We start from the raw sequence: 19938 nt of genomic DNA, 5'->3' as shown, positions 1-19938 counted from the left end.
ATACTATTTTTAAAGTAGATGAAATGTTATTAACTACTCAAATGTAAACAGCAAATATTAGCTTTAGTGTGCTTAATAATTGAAAAGGGCAGTTAGATGAGTCAGTCTTTATACCATATAATTTACAAATGCCCCAGACTTCTAATACCAAATTTCAAAGTTAAAGGAGGCATGAAAAAGATATTACTGAGTCTATTAACTTCTGATAGAAAAGGAGTTAATATAAGTTAATTATTGATTTTAAAAATATTTTCTCTCAAACACTATCATTTTCTAACTACCATCTGCCTAGGCAATTGCCTTTCTTTTTTTGGCAGGGGTGGGGGGTCTTGAGACTAAATATGTTTATCATTTAAAGATATTCACTTAAAACATTTTAAGCTATCTATTATACTTTACATCAGTGAATTATAAATCATTGGCCAACTAGTCTAATAAAAAATAGCTACTTTAGACTTAATATATTTGGTCTTTAACTTAAAACATACAGAACATTAAAAGCAGTACTAACTGGGATGGGGATCCCAGGTGACTACTTTCTTCTTATGCTTACCTATATTTTCAAAGTTTTCTAAAATGGCTATGTACTACTTGTATGATAAAAATCAAGCTCATTTGTTTATTTAAGAAGTAACACATCCTCTTTAAATGAACAAAACAGTGTGTGAAACTGATAAACGAAGAAGGGAAAGAAAGAAAATAAAAGAGGACCTACATAGGCTTGGGGCATATAAGGATAGGTCCCTAGCTTCTTACCAAGTTCGTAGGTTTCCTACAATTCAATGGTGGGAACATTACAAGAGTGGAGTATAAAGATCTTAAGCATCTCTTTAGCATTACTATTTCTTTCCATATGCTAAATATAAATGCCTCTATTAAAATTTCTTAAAAGTGGAAGATTTCAGTACATATCCCAATGAGGTGTTAAAAGGGGACTGGTTAGACCAAGAGGATTCCAGAGGAAGGAGATCAAATAAAACAGCAACTTCTATTACAGGGAACTAACTCCCTACCTCCGAAAATGCACTCACTCAGAGACTACCACCCCAATGAAGCCAGGCATGTGAATCTGAACAGGACCTATCCTTCCATGCCCCCCAGGATAAATAACTGTGGAGGCCCAAACAGCCAGACACCTGTAGAAATGAGGAAAACTCACTAAACAGAGGGGGAGGCTAGAAGTAGGAGCCATACCACTCAATGGTCAATTACAGGAAGAACCGTCAATTACAGACTACAACAGAAGAATCCTTAACAGGAAAGACTCCTCAGTTACAGGCCACAACAGGAAAAGATGGATATTGCATCTCCTACAAGGAATCAGCTACTCCTGCTACTCAACCAATGAGAAACTGTCATCACCCTGAACTCTTACTTCTCTCCAAGGGACTTTTGTTCAAAACAACCCCTCCCAACTTCCGCCTTCTTCTCCATAAAATAACATTCCTCTCCTTTGTGGGGCTTGCCTATTGTTTTGCCAAACCTTGTGTCCTAAATTAAAATTCTCTGCTCTTCCTGAATAAGCCCATTTTGGCTGTTAAAGTAACTGCTTTATTTTGAGGATTAACACACATAAGAGTACAAAAGAGTTCATTCAGTTGTATGTGATCTTTTTGCATGAAAGGGGCTTATTAGCCCACGGAATTCTATCTGTGAAGAAGTCCTGAGGACCAAAGGGTCCTATTTTGACCCTCTCCATACCAATGAAGAGATTAATAAATCAAAAAGTCTTTGATCAACTCAAAACAAGTAAGCCCTGTTATTCTCTGCCCCTATAATCCTATACACCAACTAACTTTTCAGCCTCTTTACATCTTGGGTATAACTGCAAACACCTACTGTTAATATTCTTGGACCAGACTAGTCCATTTAGTGCCCATCCCAATCTGCTCACCACCAGAGATCTAATGACCCATAATTTGATCCCTCCTCCCAAATCCTCCTCAAATACAGGTTTCCCCCACCATCTGAGAGCAGAGCATTCCAATAAAATCTTTTGTAGGTTGAAATGGCATAAAGCAAAGAAGCAATCATCATTAATTGATATGGAAAAATTTTTGAGCATTCCCAGACCACAAAAAATAACCTCTCTTAAGCTTTTCTGATACCTTAGGACACATCTTTCCAACAGATACACAAAATAAATCAATATAAAGCACAGGTGCTCACAGCCACAGTTCAAAGCTGTGGCGGCCTGATGGCAAGATGCTGAGCGCAGCTCTCCAGAAAGGGCTGTTGGGCTGCTCCAGCCAATCCGGATGTGTGCTACGATGTATCTCATTGCTCACTGCAAAACAAACACTGAATGCTATTTTTGCTTTTTGGTTTCTTATAAAGGCCTTTATAAGAAAAAAGCTTTTATAAGAAAACCAAAACTCCTCTCTGGATTTCTTTCAGTTAGTAAAAACAGGTACTATTGTAGGTCTTTTGAAAAAGCAAAGTGGTGGAACCCAAACTTTTGAAAAGCAGGGGTACCTCTAATTTTGTCTCTGTAACTACGCTTATTAATAAAATATACACACATGTATACAAAGTTACTGAGAGCTTCAGTTAAGCATGAGAGCCAGATTTTCAGAGGTGTTAAAATGGTGGCTGCCTGTTTTATTGTTAAATAATTCTACCAACATACAGAAAACAAGGAAATTTATGGCTTTTGAGAAATTTATTCATCTTTTCAAAATATTATCTCAGGATATTGCTCCTGAATGGATTTAGAATTTCATGGTCATAGATATTATACTGTAGCCTTTAGTGTAACTTTTAATTACATTAATTACTTTAATCTTTAACATATTAAATTGCATCCCACAAATATTTACTGAGGGCCCAGGATGTGCTAGTCTGGGAACTGGGAAAAGAAAATGGAGTACCTAATCCACAATTCTATTAATTGAACACATTTATGTCTCCATTTTCAACTTGTATATTTCACAATAGTTTTTAAGAGAACAAAATTGGAAATAACAAGAAAAATTCAGTTTAATTTGTGGCTCTTGGCAGATAAAATGTTTTCAACGTACATTCTCTTCATTTTAATTCATTTCACTGGAATGTGAGAATAGAGGCATATGTTAAATGCCTATAAAAGGAAATCCTTTGGCCTAGAGAACAATCTTAAAACAGGTCAGAAATCCATTACACAAAAATAAATATTTTCAATTAAGTATGATTTACATACTTATTTGTACTTATAAATTGTGAGGATGCCTTTTAATCTACATGAATAGTGAAGTATCTAGCTCAGAGAGTTTACAGATTCATTATTTAGCTAGATGAACTTTATTTTTAAAGACAAATTCTCATAGAAAAGATGGTGAAAGGAAAGGACCCACTGGAGGGATGTTAAACTTAGATGTGGGACCAGCCCTTAGATCAATGCTATTTCATAAATTTTATTTTCTTAATTTCTTCTCTCATCTAAGTTCTTCCCTTTTCTCTACTTCAATATTACATTCTCTAGCCTTACCTGCCTTTCTTTTTTAAACAAAATTTCTCTAAGGAAATCAACCTCGGTAAAATGATTTATATACGATTTATGAAATTTAATATACTACTTGTTCTAAGAACATCTGTATATAACAGAAGACAAAATGAAACATTAAAGGAACAAATCTTTAAGATACTGCCAAAGAAAGATATGAGTGGAACTAACTTCTGAGAAGGAAATTTCCCCATACTCCCAGTATCATAATACATGGATAGATGCGTCTTTATAAAGTTTAACCTGATGGCAGGAGAGTCTCTAACAGACTGATTCAGACCTTCCTCCCCTAACTAAATACACATTTTCCCCTTAAAAATGATCAGGCTTCCTGTCAGCCTTCCTGTTTTTTTCTTTTCCATTATCAATAGTAAAATTCCCTATCATTAGAAAGATTATTGCTAGAGGGAAATGATGTGAACAGATCTGCATGTTGGGGGAGTAATGCAGGAAGGTAAAACTGGGAAGTTCCTGTGATGGTCAACAAAATGGTAATGAGAACTTGAACTAATATAATGAGTAGGAATAGTTAATAGTTAAAAATAGTTAAAGTGGATTTGAGCAACACTGTAGGATGTTCGAATAAAAAAGGAGACGCAAGAGCGTAAGGGGTCATTATATCAAAACCAGGAGATATATCAAAGGAAAAAGAGCTAAAAGTGAACTTTCCTCATATTTCCCACCAAAATACAACTACTTTTCCCTATAATTCAAGATTAGTTTCTCAATTATAAATAGAAGAATTTCTAGATATTTCCTAAAGCCCAAATTTAATAACCCATTTAATATTTTATTCTGTAATTTATCTTCTGTTAAGAAATAAAATGTCTTGGGGCCCCTGGGTGGCTCAGTTGGTTAAGAAGCATCTGCCTCTGGCTCAGGTCACCATCTCCCAGTCAAGTCCTGCATCCCTCTCCCTGCTCAGCAGTGAGTTTGCTTCTCCCTCTCCCTCTGCCCCTCCCCACTGCTCATTTTCTCTCTCTCTAATAAATAAAATCTTAAAAGAAAAAAAAAAAGAAGGAAAATGTCCTGTCATATTTACAAAAATTGCCCATCCTCTGAAGGAGTTGTAGTCACAGGCTCTAACCTTCTGCTTTGAACAACAAAGGAACTGAGTTAGACAATCAACAAAGCTTCTTCCAGCTCAAACATTCTAGCACAGCATTGGGAAGGGAGTGGGGGAAGTTTGGAGGAAGGAAGTCTCGCCATTGTTTAAAAGTAAAACATGAAACCTCTATGGTCAATACCTACGGCCTATCCTGTCTGAAGTATCAATGCCCAATAAACTAAAAACACAGTATAGCCAGAAAAAGATTGGGAGGCAGGCAACTAAAATAAGAACAAGAACACAGGGAGAGTACAAAATATTAGGATTTTTGTTGTTAGACAACAGCCACAGGGTTGATGTCATGAAGAGAGTGTAAATTAAACAGGCTTTAACTCATGACAGCAATTTTGACATATAAAAGGAATGACTGAGGAGATAATTATAATACCTGATATTTTTACAGACTGTTTACTATGTGTCAGTCAGGCATGGCATTAACTGAGATGGGGCATTAACAGATTTAATCCTCATGAGTTTGATATCATTAGCAGCAGCAACTTCATGTTTCAGATGAGGAAGCTGAAAGAAAGAAACATTAAGTAACTTGCCCAAAATGGCAAAGCCAATAGCTGATTGAACATGATTCAAATCAGGCAGTCTGATTCCAGAGCTTTAATTTTGTAAGTACATACACTTAAAATAAATATGTAGAGGTTGGTTGCACAAGCCAAAATATGCACACATTCATATACAGGCATGTATACACACACACACACTCTATCTATCTATCTATCTATCTATCTATCTATCTATCTATCTCCATATAAATAAATGGATGCTAGACCTGCAGGGAAATTATTTATCTTCTGTTGTTAGTTAGCATTGTGGAAGCTAACTTCCATAAGAAAACAGATATTGCTATTTGCATAAGAACCAAAATACTTAAAAAAAAAAAAAAAGAACCAAAACACTACAGAGACCTCATTTTTTTAGTCTCAAGGTAATTTCCCCAAATTTCGCATTTTTTTTAACTGTGATAAAATGGGGCCTTCAAAATCAACATTCCTTTTTACATTCACAAAATCCAAGTAACTTTCTACTTCTGCATTCAGATATCAAAATCAGTTTGAATGAGGGATGCCTGAGTGGCTCAGTGGTTGAGCATCTGCCTTCATCTCAGAACATATCCCAGGGTCCCCAGGTTGAGTTCCACATGGGTTCCCATCAGGGAGCCTGCTTCTCCTTCTGCCTGTGTCTCTGCCTCTCTCCGTGTCTCTCATGAATAAATAAATAAAATCTTTAAAAAATCAATTTGAAATGAACATAAAACTGTATAGCATCTCAATTTTTGAACTGTCCATCAATCTCTAAAAGCTTCTTGGAAAACTTTCACTCATATATGCCACAGGGCACAAAATTTTTTCAAAGTTCTGAATTTAACCTTCATACATAAAAGGGTATATAAAGAAATGTTTCAACCATGCTTACAGCTTTCTTCCTGGGCCTTTAACGTATAAAAGGAAACTTTATTTTCTTCATTACAACAATGCTGTCCACCCAAGGCCATCTACTACTACCTCATAAATTAATGTCTCAAGATCTGGAATCCCACCTGTTTTTTCTTGTCAGTGGTTCTGAGTTATAGAAGTAATGTTAGATATAAATGCCACTATCTCTGCTAGCATCCTCAATGGAATCTGAACTTATTTTTGTTTCGATTCTATTTATTTCAAAGACAAGAGGGGAGAGAGGGAGAGACAGAGATCGCATAAGTGGGTGGAGGGGCAGAGGTAGAGGGAGACAGAAAAAACAAACTCTGCTGAGCAGGGAACCTGACACAGGGCTCAAACCCAGAACCCTAGGATCATGACCTGAGCTGAAGGCAAATGCTTAACTGAGCCACCCAAGCACCCCAACAGTCTTAACTTACGATTCCTAATAAGAGAGGTTCACTTATGTTACAGACTATATATTTATGTCCTAACTATGTAAAGGTTTATTAGTAATATTTATTAACAAAGCATTCACTAGGAAAGAAAATCAGTAAGTGATAGACAGCAAAATGAAAACAAACAACAAAGTTATCCAGCAGAAACAGAACAGCACTCATCCTTTACCAACTCTTGGAGCTCTGTAGCAAACTATTTTATGGAAAGGAAGATCTTCAAAAGAGTACCGGAAAAAAAATATTTAACAACTCTCCCTTCAATGAAATTTCTATACTTGGTTCTCAGATTCAAGAAATCTTCACCTAAAAATTTAAATTTCTGCATCTTGATTAACAATGGCAGCAGTGAATATCACCTATAGAGTATTATAGTATCCCCAACAATCTTGGTTGCTGTTCCCATGGAAATAGTCCAAATAAAGAAAACCTAACAGTAAAACATATGTATTAAAAAGAAAAAAAACCACTTTATTTTGTTTTCCCCTAACAGTTAACTAACATGGTACATAACAGGTACATAAATTAAGCACTAGAAAGCTCATGATTTCATTCAACAAACATTTGATGGTCATATGCTACATGCCAAGGAAAGGATTACTATGGAAAGCTAAACAGATAGTCCCTTGCCCTCACAGATCTTAATCTAGTACACAGGTCTTAATTAGACAGTGACACAAATACATATGAAACAACACGAGTACATGATATATCATTAGAAGAGCCTAACAAGGAAGTTCAAAGTAAGGCTTCCCTGAGAATGTGACGTTTTAGCTGATAACTGAGGAAGGTCAGCTTTTGAGAAGCCATCAGTGAGCCTGAGGAAAAGTTGGGAAGTCTGCAGGGGTGAGAGTAATTCATAAGGCACTAGGGACAATGTCAAGGATTTGGATGTTTGTTCTATTAAAAAAAAAAAAAAAGAAGAAGAAGAAGAAGAAATGAAAGGGTTCTAAGAAGGACAATGACAAGATGAGATCTATAATTTAAAAAACTTATTCTGGATACATTGTGAAACAAGAATTAAGGGGAGGTTTGAAGAATGGAGAGAGTCCAGTTAAAAAGCCTGAGAGTAGTCTAAGAAAAAAAGAGAACTTGAATTAAGACGCTAGCATTATAGAGGGAGAATGATTATCAGGTAGTTAAAGACTGAAGAGACTCCCACGTTATATTATATCTACAAGATAAGGAGCCACAAAATGAAAACTGTCTGGGGGCAGGTGTCATCCTTCATAGCATGATAAAACAAAATACATACCTGGTTGTTTTAAAGACACCATAACATGTCCAAAATCAAACCCAAGATCATTTCCACTAAAACTTGGTCTTCCCCTAGAGAATGGGCTCACTAGCACTCACCATACAGGCACAAAAGCCAGAAACTCAGAAGTAACCTTTGATGTTCCTCTCCCTTACTTCCTACACCTAACCCTGTATAAAGTCCTACCAATTTTACTCTGCATAAATCTGGCCTGAGTTCATTCTCCAACTTTTATTTCTTCCCACAGTCCTCATCGTTTTCATTTCTCTACTCCACAAATTTTCTATTCATTCCTTTAAAATGTCATGCCCTGTTTTGACTGAAGACCTTTGTAAATGTTCCATCTGCCTGTAATACTCTCACTATCCTCTTCTAGATAACTCCTTGTTTTTTAAAATGTGATGTCTTAAAAAAGAAAAAAAGTTCCAGAAGGCACCCAAGACTAGGACAGATCTCCTATTACTTGGTCTTATAACACCCTATGTGTTTCCCTGTTAGTACTGATCACAGTAATTATTATTCTGTATCATTATTTAATATATCTCCCCCACCAGAATGTAAGCTCTGAGAGTGCTGGACCTGTGTTCTGTTCAGTATTACAAGCTTTGCACACCAACCATACCACCTAGCACACAGAAGATCAATATTTTTTAAGTCAATCATTAATTCAAAGTTACTGATAAATTACCCAGGATATATAAAAGAGAGAAAGAATTTAGGTGAGGTTTATGTATCTATATGAGTATGGAAAGTGTATTTAACAGGAGTATGATAGTCTCTTCTCTCAAGGAACTTCCAATCTAACCAGCAGTCAGCCGTTATACAAGCAAAATACACATACATAGAGACATAAAAGTCTGACTACAGGATCATTTACTACGTAAAAAAACTCCTAAGCAACAGTACTGATAGATACAAATTGAATGAGCAGCTCTGTGTAGGATTCTTCCAGTTGCAAATGATAGAAAATCTGACTGAAACTGGCTTAAGTGAAAAAACAAGTCTGGTGATGGGACTCAGGACTCTCTCCCACTCTGCTTCCTCTGGACTGGGCTCACACACAGGCTATATGTGGCAGCTGGTCCCCAGCAGTTCTAGGGTCGCATAATCATAGCCCTTGTTCAGTTCTATGATATTGCCAACGAGAGCCCCTGAATTACATGTTCCTATCTCTGACTATTAGTCTTTGGTCCTACCCATTCTGAACCAACTGAGGTTGCCAAGGATGTGTGGTCCTTTAACAGGCCAGATCGGCTATATTCCTGAAACAAGGCGCTAAGTCAACTTCTCAGAAGCACATAGATGGAAGCGAAGAAAAAGCAGATCCCAACAAGGGAAATTAGAGTTTGTGGCTAGAAGTAAGGAGAATGGACGCTGAGCACCAATAGAAAAAAAAGAGTATGTACTACTTGAACTTCTCATTCTCAAGCACCACTCTGAATGTTGAAGCCTTATCATACTGGTCATTTGGGAGCAGCCTACTGATTTAACGTCTTTAGGCAGGAATCTATCCATAAATGTCCCTGGTATTGTTCCTGGGTCACGAGTGTTCATTCAGAGTCAATCAAACATGTAATGATATTCATCTAAGCATACCACCTTACAGCTTTACTTCCTCCTCAAACAACCCAGAAGTCTTAAAGTCCATTTCCAAGGATTTCACTATTGCTTCATAACTCTACTTATTACTATTACTACATGCTAGACACTATATACTAATTGCTTCACAAATGTAATTTCATTTACTTTTCCTAAGAAACCTTCTGAAGCAGATGAAGTGCTTACCACTATCATTTTATGGATAAGAAAAATGAGGATCTGATAGGTTATAATAGCAGGCTGTAAGTGCCCACAATGGGATTCAAACCCTGGTGCAACCAGTTTCAAAGTCCACGATCCATGGTTCCTGAAGTTGGGAAACTTTACCACTCCTTCCCTCTTCTCCAGCAATTAAAGAAAAAACAAAAAAGCATTATATAAGCAAAATGCAGTAGAATTCCAGAGAAACCACATAATTTATAATTATCTAAAGACATTGCCTAATTTTTTTTTTGAGGGAGGAGGGGCAAAGGGAGAAAGAGAATCCCAAGAAGGCTCCATGCCCAGCATGGCAGATCTCAATCCCACAATCCTGAGATCATGACCAAGCCAAAACCAAGAGTCAGACTCTTAACCAACTCAACCACCCAGGCATAATCATCCCCTACTTTTTGTATTAAAAAAAAAAAAAAAAAAAAAAAGGAAAATGTTAAAACAATCCCAACGAAAGACAATTGTATTAATGAGCTGGAATGTACTTCTCTGTACCCTGACTCCTAAAATAAGGACATGATTTAATATAATTAACTATATAGATAAATATCACCAAAGCAAAGAGAAAAAAAATAGTTTATATAACAAATCATGCATCGTAAAATTTCCATTATCAATATTTTTCCAACAATTTAATATGAAAATTTTCTAAGTTTAATATTTTCTTTTTTACAGTAAATATGTGTATCTTACAAGTCTACTGTTAACATTTTCTAAATTTGCTTTATCACATATCTACCCATCCCTCCCTCCATCTTAGCTTTTCAGGCACTTCAGAGTATAATGCAGAAGTCAGCATATTTCTCTCTAAATATTACAGCACGCATATCATTAACTGAAGTTTGATATTTGTTTATGTTTTCCTTTTGAGGTAAAATTAGTATTTGTGCATTGGTTAAATTAAAATATATATTCATTGAATTCCTGAGAAATGCATACATCTATGTAATAAAGATATAGAACATAATCAACACCCCAGAAAGTTCCCTTGTGTCCCTTTCCAACCACTGGCCCAATTTTTTTTTTTTCTTTACAATAGATTAGTTTCACTTATTCTAGAACATCATATAAATGGGAACATAGATTATGTACTCTATTGTGTAAGGCTTCTTCTACTCAGCATCCAAGTTGTAGTATATATTAGCAATCTGTTTCTTTTCATTGTCAGTATTACCCTGATACCAAAACCAGACAAGGATACCACAAGAAAAGAAAATTAGAGGACAACATCCCCAATAAACACAGATACAAAAATCCTCGGCAAAATATTAGCAAACCAAATTAAACAATATGTTAAAAGAATCATACATCATGATCAAATGGGATTTATTCCAGGTATGTGAGGATGGTTCCACTCTACAAATCAATGTGATAGGCCATGTGAACAAAATGAATGGTAAAAATCACCCGATCATCTCAACAGATACAGAAAAAGCATGTGACAAAATTTAATATCCATTTACAATAAAAACTCTCAACAAAGGGGATAATAGAGTGAATGTACAACATAATAAAGGCCATATGACGAGTCCACAGCTAATATCACACTCAACCATGAAAAGTTGAAAGCATCTTCCTCTAAAATCAGAAACAAAAAAAGGATGCCCATTCTTGCCACTTTTATCTAACATAGTATTGAACTCCTAGCCAGAGCACTTAATTAGGCAAGGAAAAAAAAAGGCAACCATATTGGAAGTGAAGAAGTAAAACTGTCACTGAATGCAGATGACATAGTTTTTATATAAAACCTCAAAGATTCTACCAGCAAATTGTTAGAATAAGCAAAATCAATAATGTGACAAGATAAAAAAATCAATACACAAAAATGTTCTGTTTCCATACATTAATACACATTAAGAAAACAATCTAATTTATGATTGTAACAGAAAAAAATAAAATACCTAGGAATAAATTTAACCCAGGAAATGAAAGACCCATACACAACTAAAACTATAAGATATTGATGAAACCGTTACTGGGAAAATAAATGAAAAAATATTCAATGCTCTTAGGTTGGAAGAACATTGTTAAAATGACCATACCACTCAAAGCAACATACGGTTTCATTCAACATAATCTCTATCAAAATTCCAATGCCATTTTTCACAGGAATAGAACAAACAATCCTAAAATTTGTAACCACAAAGAACCCTGAATAGCCACACCAATCTTGAGAAAGAAGGAAAAAGCTGGAGGTACCACACTTCCTGATTTCAAACTATACTCTAAGGTTACAGTAATCAAAATGGTATGGTACTGGCATAAAACAGACACGTGAATGAATGGAACAAAGAGGGCTCTAAAATAAACCATGCATATATGTTCAATCACTTTATGACAAAGGAGCCAAGTGTAACGTTAAAAATTACCCCATCTCTGGGTATTTATCTGAAGAAAACAAAAACACTAACTCGAAAATACATATGCACCCCATGTTCATGCAGTATTATTTATGATAGACAAGATGTGGAAATATTCTAAGTATCTACTTAAGGATGAATGGAAAAATGCACCTGTACGTGCATGCACGTGTACACACACACACACACACACACACACACACACAGGAATACTATAAAAAAGAATGAAATCTTGCCATTTGCAACAACATGGATGGACCCTGAGGGTATTACAATAAGTGAAATAAGCCAGTCAGAGAAAGACAAATACCATATGATCTCACTTATAAGCCAGCAATTAGCTGTTCTTTCAGGTTTTATTTTTTTTAAGATTTTTTTTTTAATTTTTATTTATTTATTTATTTATTTATTTATTTATTTATTTATTTATTTATTTATGATAGTCACAGAGAGAGAGAGAGAGAGAGAGGCAGAGACACAGGCAGAGGGAGAAGCAGGCTCCATGCACTGAGAGCCCGATGTGGGATTCGATCCTGGGTCTCCAGGATCGCACCCTGGGCCAAAGGCAGGCGCTAACCCGCTGTGCCACCCAGGGATCCCTCTTTCAGGTTTTAGAATTCAAACCACAATTTCTATAAAATCATTCAACTGCATTCTAACAAAACAATCCTACTGAGTTCCTTTTGAAAAATTATCTCATTATGAGTCCTAGAATATGACTATGACCTTTTTTACACTTGAAACCTATTCTTTGGTCAATTATATGGTTTAAACAAAAATCTATGTAACCAGCTGAGTAAATCCCTACATGGTAATACAGGTCTTCAAGAGATAAACACTTTTTTTAAGGTAATACAATTCAGGTGAGATCAGCAAACACATTAAAAACTGAATTTCAAAAAGAAGAACAAAAGAAAACAAATTTTTAGCTAATTTAAATCAAGTACAGAACAGTATGTATGTATGTATATACTTATTATTTTTAATCAGATGGCCTTGAACTCATGACCCTGAGATTGAGACCTGAACTGAAATCAAGAGTCAGACACCTAGCCAACTAAGCCACTCAGGCGCCCCAAGAACAGTATGTGTTTAAAAATATTAGTTCATATAGATACACATAAGTTTATATGCGCAAAATAGAGGAATATACAAAAAACTAACAGTAGTCAACTCTGAAGAAACTGAATGGCTGGGATACAGGATTGGGAGTGAGGCTTGTTTTTCATAAAATATCTATTTGTGCAAACTGACTTTAAGTTCATTTATTTATTTTTAAGTAATCTCTACACCCAATGTAGAGCTAAAACTCATGACCCAAGATCAAGGGTTGCGTGCTCTTCCAATTGAGTCAGCCAGGTACCCCTGTGCAGATGGACTTTTATGTGTATGGAAGTAGACCATGGCAGGAGCATGTACTAAAGGAAATAAAGTAGAAGTAGAATACAGCCAAGCTTCGCTATGATTATACATGATTAAAATTAAAAAGCAAAGTAAGCAAACAAGACATCATCATCAAAAATAACATTATGAAAAAAAAATAACAGTATTATGGAGCACTAAAAATGAAGTGTTGTGCCCAAGATGCTTTTTCTTCATTGCCTCATCTGTTTCAAAAATAAGCCTAAATATTAAGTATTGTATCTATCTGCAAAACGAGTACATACCATAAAAACGGGAGAAATGCAGTTACCACATAATAAAAATAGTAAGAATTTTGTTGCAAGACACATACAGTTTATATGTATTCTATTCATTGAAATGTCCAGTGTTGTAACACACTTTGAAGAATCAATTTAACATATAACACCCACAAAGATAGGCATATTTGTGTTTTCTTGCATTCACTTCCACTCCTGCTGCTTAAGGGAAATCTGCTGTTGCATTCTTTGTTTCTAAAAATGCACCACAACGTCAACTGATGAGTCATGAGTCACACTCCAAATTCTTATGTACCAAAGAAAGCAGGGCACAAAAGTCTTACACACCAATTGTAAAGATGGTGAATCAGCTAAGTTACAAATCAAGAGTTCTTTATAAACTGACAGAGATGATAGTTTTTTGAAGAGATATGAAAGACGTTTAAAATAAAACTGAAAATTCCATAAGGATTGATAAAAGCATTTACCCTTGTTTCCTCCTAATAACTGGCAGGGTTTGTTTTTGTTAACAGAACATACGAATAGTAAGTTCTGCTGGGATACTGCCAGGTACAAACTCAACAAACTCTCAGCTTCATGCAAAGACAAAAATTTGCCAGATAAATGCCTTGCTTCTCCTCTAAATTCCTTTTTACTTTTGCTGTTTAGCAATTTCACTGAGACACCTCCAGGAAAGGATAAGGCAAAGGGCAATAACCAGAGATGCCACTATTTGTTTCTCTTTGGCAGTTATTAGTTAAAGGTTTTCCTGGTGAAGACAAACTAACGGCCAAATGGAAATGTGAGGATCAGCTGCAGATTTTAGTCACCAGTACAACAGACTATTAAGATCTGACCATATCATCTTATTTTCTTTCTTGAATGTCATTATCCTTTTCATAAATCTGCTTACCTGTTTATTGTTTCTCTCTCCTCACTACCCCCACAGCATGTAAACTCCTTAAGAACAGGGCTCCCACTTGTTTTGTTCACTGCTATATTGTGGCCATCTAGAACAGCACCTAGCACCTAACAGGCATTCAATAAATAGTCGGGGGCGGGGGGGCGAATGCATAATCATTACTTAACTATCTTAGACACTCACAAAACCCCTGAAATTACTTTTCAGAATATGCTTTACAATTATAATAATAATTACACTATTGCCTTGCCACAAGACTCTCCCTCTATGCCTAAGTTTTACTATTTAAATATCATATTTGTATCAAAATACAGTAATTGTGATAACACTCTTACCTGACCAGTCTCAATTTCTGAGAACAAGAACTTTCATAATTCACTTTCATAACCCAAATATCTATAATGGTACACAAGCACAGAGCAGATATTCAAATATTTGAATAAATGATTTTAAAAGAATGGTTAACTGGTGGCATTATTTGCCACTTTCTATTTTCTTTGCATAGATTAGGATTTCCTAAATTTTCTACACCTAGCATTTCTATAATTAAAAAAAAAATACAGTGTTAAAAGAAAAAAGGAAAACCATTATTTAATTATGCCCTCATGTCTTGATGTTTAACAAGGCGAATTAAACAGATGTACTGTTTGCTTCCTAGGAGTTATCAGAAAAATATTCTTTTTAAAAGAAATATTACTATTTTAAAAGTGAATTAGAAATATTACTTTTAAGAATATTAACTTTATCTTCCAGAAAGACAGCCTTTCATAAACCCTAGTATACTTTGAGAACAACTTGTTTTTATTAACAACTTTTTTCTTTTCAAAAGGTTCAAGTACCAAAAGTAATTTTTAATGGAGACATAAAGAATGCTGCACTATGAATAAACATTTTAAGAACTACTTAATAATCTGCTTTCTCCAGCACCAAGTTTGATTTATTGCCTCTGGTGCACCCAAACTATGCATAATGAAAATTCAGTCACACTGTCACATTTAGAAAGACATAAATCATACTGAACAACTTCATAACATGTAAACCCTTTATAATAAAAAAATTAACACAATATACATTAGTTGAAAGTTAATTTTGGCGTTTAATAGATTTTATCATCCTTCTGTATCCTCCAAAATGGATTCAATGAAATTTTTTTAGTACTTTCTGTAAATAGCTACCATACGATTAAAAATATCCAGACTCACAGAATAAATCTTGAAAGCTTTCTTAATGTTATAATATGCCTTTCAAAGGTAGAAAAATCATTCAAATGTGTTGACAAATGTACTCAATATACCAGGAAAAAGAAAAGGCTAGAAACTTAGAAAAATTATTTTTAATTTTTAACAAACTGAAATTAGTCTATTGAAGTCTCAATTAATGTATCCAAAGCACAAAGCCTAAAATCAGAGAAATTAATGAGGTTAATAAATATTTCATGAGATCTAATTGCTATGGATACTTTTGAAATCTTACTAAATGCCCTGACAGAATGGTCTTAAAAAATATGCTCAGCAACTAACCACATGCATTATATATTTATAAAAAAGAGGCACAGAAAGCAATTACCTGCACTCTGATACTTGGCTTCTTCCCAATCATTTTATGTTTTAGCTTCAGCTAGTCCTAAACTACTGATTGTTTCCTTATTGGTGTCTCACAACTATAAGAAACAAAATGGACAGAAAAATTCACGCTAGAATATATTACTAAGTACCATTGGAGAACTGTGTCCTAGCTTCATTACTGTCATCAGTCCCCCCAAATTAAAACTATTCCATATATTTCAGACCTTTTACTCTTGTTTCCATAAGCAAAGTCTTAGAAATATGTTCAAAATATTTTGTTTGGACCTTTATCTTATGCCATATCCAAAAACTGACTTAGGTGGATTAAAAAATTGAAACTATAAAACTCCTAGAAGAAAACAGGGGATAAGCTTTATGATACTGGATTTGACAAGGATTTCTTTCTTCTTCTTTTCTTTTTTTTCTGGCAAGGATTTCTTGAATACAACACCCAAATTATAAGAAACAAAAACAAAAACAGACAATAGGACAGACAATCACATATTATCACATCAAAGGGCACGAGTAACAAAGTGAAAAAGCAACCCAAGGAACAGGGGAAATATCTGCAAATAATATACCTAATAAATGGTTAATAACCAGAACATATAAAGAATTTCTACTAATCAACAACAAAAATCAAACAGTCCAATTAAAAAGCGGGCTAAGGACTTGTACAGACATTTCTCCAAAGATGATCTACAAGTGGCCACCAAACCTAATGAGAAGATACTCAACATTACTAATCATCAGAGAAATGCAAATCAAAAGCACAATGAAGGGGATCCCTGGGTGGCTCAGAAGTTTGGCGCCTGCCTTTGGCCCAGGGCTTTGGCCCAGGGCACGATCCTGGAGTCCCCGGATTGAGTCCCAGGATCGAGTCCCACATCGGGCTCCTGGCATGGAGCCTGCTTCTCCCTCCTCCTGTGTCTCTGCCTCTCTCTCTCTCTCTCTCTGTGTGTGTCTATCATGAATAAATAAATAAATAAATCTTAAAAAAAAAAAAAAGCACAATGAATTAATACTCCATACCTCTTAGGATGGCTATAATCAAAAGCTACAATAAAAAAAAAACCAGTAACAAATGTTGGTGAACATGTGGAGAAATTGGAACCCCTGTATACCACTGGTGAGACTGTAAAATGGTATAGCCTCAATGGAAAACAGTATAAGGTTCTAAAGAAATTAAAAATAGAGAGATACCTAGGTGGCTCAGCGGTTGAACACCTGCCCCTGGCTCAGGGTGTGATCCTTGGTCTCGGGATCGAGTCCCACATCAGGCTCCCTGCCTGGAGCCTGCTTCTGCCTCTGCCTATGTCTCTGCCTTTCTCTCTCTGTGTCTTTCATGAATAAATAAAATCTTAAAAAAAAAAAAGAAATTAAAAATAGAATAACCATATGATCCAGCAATACCACTTTTGGTATTTTAAAGAACTAGAATCCAAAAGAATTGAAAGAGTCTCAAAAAGATATTTGTACCCCCAATGCTCACTATACCACTATCCGTAACAGCCAAGAGGTAGGTGCAATCCAAATGCCCAACAGCAGATGAATGAATAAGTAAAATGTGGTATATATACATACAATGGAATATTATTAAGCCTTAAAAAGGAAGAAATCCTGTCACATACTAGAACATGGGTGAACCTTTAGGTCATTATACTAAGTGAAATAAATCAGTTACAAAAAGACAAATACTGTATGATTCTACTTATGCGAGGTATCTAAAGTAATCAAATCCATAGAAACCAGGCCCTAAGGGGAAGAGGAAACAGGAACTGTTGTTTAGCTGGTAAAGTTTTAGTTTTGCAAGATGAAAAAGTTCTGGACATCTGCTGTACAACAATGTGAATATACTTAACACTACTGAACTGTACACTTAAAAATGGTTAAGATGGTAAATTTTATGTTATATTTTTTTACCACAATAAAAAATGAAGCAGTATAAAATACTTTTGTTAAATTATTATTTTAAAAAATTATTATTATTTTGATAAGATTCCTTTTACTTTACCCATTGAAAATTTAGGGTCTGCAATGAGATATATAGTAAATGTAAAAATATAACCAGACTTCAAACACTTAATAAGAAAAAAGTCAAATGTCTTACTTTTAATACACTTTTAACATGTTAAATAAAATTTAATATTAAACCAAAAAACTATTGTTTTATTATTTAAGAATAACTACAGGGGAATGTAGGGTTAGTGAGATTTAAGACTGGAGCATATTTAGGCTGGTACAGATAAGCCAGCAGGGAGAAAGAGATTAAACACAGATGGGAGGAGTTAACTCTCTCCTGAGAGAGACTTTGAAGGATGGGATCTAGAGCACTGTGTGGAAAAGCTAGCCTTCCAAGGATCTGAAACTTACATACATAAGCAGGGAAAGGCAGGGACAGAAATCTGAGAAATCAAATCAGCTCACCAAGTGGCCGATTACTTGAACACTGTAGAAGTGGGGCTTGGACAAAAGGGTTTATCAATGCTAAGGGTCTGGAATAACCCAAAAGAGATGAAGAACAAAGTCCTTAGATAGGGCCAACAAGGCGTATGTGTTCTGGGCCTGCCTTCCTCCCAGGCCTCATCCCAGGCCTCTCTCTCACGCAGCTCTCTCCTCTGTCTCACTCACCCTCCTTCAAAGGGCCATCCACCTGACTGCTTCTTCTGAGGGGAGTTTATCTGTGTAACACCTACGCAGCTGGGTACCTGTTCAAAGACAACCTCCTCAGGGAAGGTTTCAGGGACACCGAGCTCCCCAAAGACTAGTTCCCCTCATTTTACCTCCAGACAATATCCTATACCAATGCTACCCAATAGAAATATGGTATGAGCCACACAGGTCATTTTTTGTTTTAAGATCTTATTTATTCATGAGAGATACATGGAGAGAGGCAGAGACACAGAGAGAGAAGCAGGCTCCCTCTGGGGAGCCTGATGCAGGATTCGATCCCAGGACCCGAGCCAAAGGCAGACGCTCAACACTGAACCACTCAGGCATCCCCCTACCCCACACAGGTCATTTTAAATGTTCTTGTAGGCACAATTTTAAAAAAAGAGAGAAAGAAGAAACAAATGAATATTTTTAATATTCTATTTAACCCAATATACCCAGAATTTATCATCTTATTTCAACATGTAAACAAATAGAAAAATTATTGAGATATTTCACCTTATGCTCATACTAAATCTTTAGAATCTGGTGTGTACTTCTGACTACAGTATTGGACAACATGGCCCTATTCTATTTCTCCAAAGCACTTTGTCACTACAGTGTGCACTATTCCTTGATGAATGTCTACCTCCCCTGAAATATATAAGCTCTATGAGGATACCCCAGTATTCTTAGCTCAGTGTCAGAGCACTCCGTAGGTGCTAAATAAACATAACTGACTGGAGGGGATGGTAAGGAGGGATTGTCTGAGACATAATTACCTGCACCGAGGGCCTGGTCTTTCACTGGTGTTACCAAAGCACCTCAGGGAGAGACAGTAGAGTTAATCAGAACAGGGACATTATCTGGCAGACACAGCACAAAAATAAGTTCAAGAGGCAGAGGTGCTAGTGAAAGCATATTCCAGGTGCCTAACAATGGCTTCCAAACTGGATGGGGAAGAAGACCTCCAGGCCAACAGATGTTAATGTAACAGGGAACAGGAGGTGGGGCACAATATAGAGATTGTCTTTATCAAGAGGAAGGGCACGGTAATATAAAGTGTCGGTGTGAGCGAGCTGGAAGGACAGGATAGAAAGCGTGGTCAGAGAACTGGATATATAAATTTAGGATTTCTGATGTGGAAAATTTGGAGGAACATTAAAATACAATAGAAGTGATGATCACTGGAGGTGAGCAAAGATACTAGCAGTGGAAGGCATCAGTCACCCTCCTACTCCTTGACTGAACGTCT

At 35.8% G+C, this 19938-nt stretch overlaps 1 protein-coding gene across 7 annotated transcripts in view; it reads right to left on the bottom strand.

Moving 5' to 3' along the window:
- Positions 1-19938, bottom strand: part of LNX2 (ligand of numb-protein X 2) — a 76553-nt gene that overhangs the window by 50582 nt on the left and 6033 nt on the right. Inside the window, exon 1 of one of the 7 annotated variants that reach the window (XM_049100976.1) lies at positions 16033-16051. The exons of 4 other annotated variants lie outside the window; for them this stretch is intronic. The gene's annotated coding sequence lies outside the window, so the exon portion shown is untranslated. Of the gene's footprint in view, positions 1-4977; positions 5090-16032; positions 16052-19938 lie in introns of those variants that run through there. 2 more of the 7 variants (XM_049100977.1, XM_035717660.2) reach the window with 2 other exon arrangements.

Source organism: Canis lupus, chromosome 25, assembly GCF_003254725.2.
Source record: "Canis lupus dingo isolate Sandy chromosome 25, ASM325472v2, whole genome shotgun sequence".
Classification (NCBI taxonomy): Eukaryota; Metazoa; Chordata; class Mammalia; order Carnivora; family Canidae; genus Canis; species Canis lupus.
The sequence above is the reverse complement of the archived record's forward strand: the minus strand, read 5'-3'. Positions and strand labels throughout refer to the sequence as shown.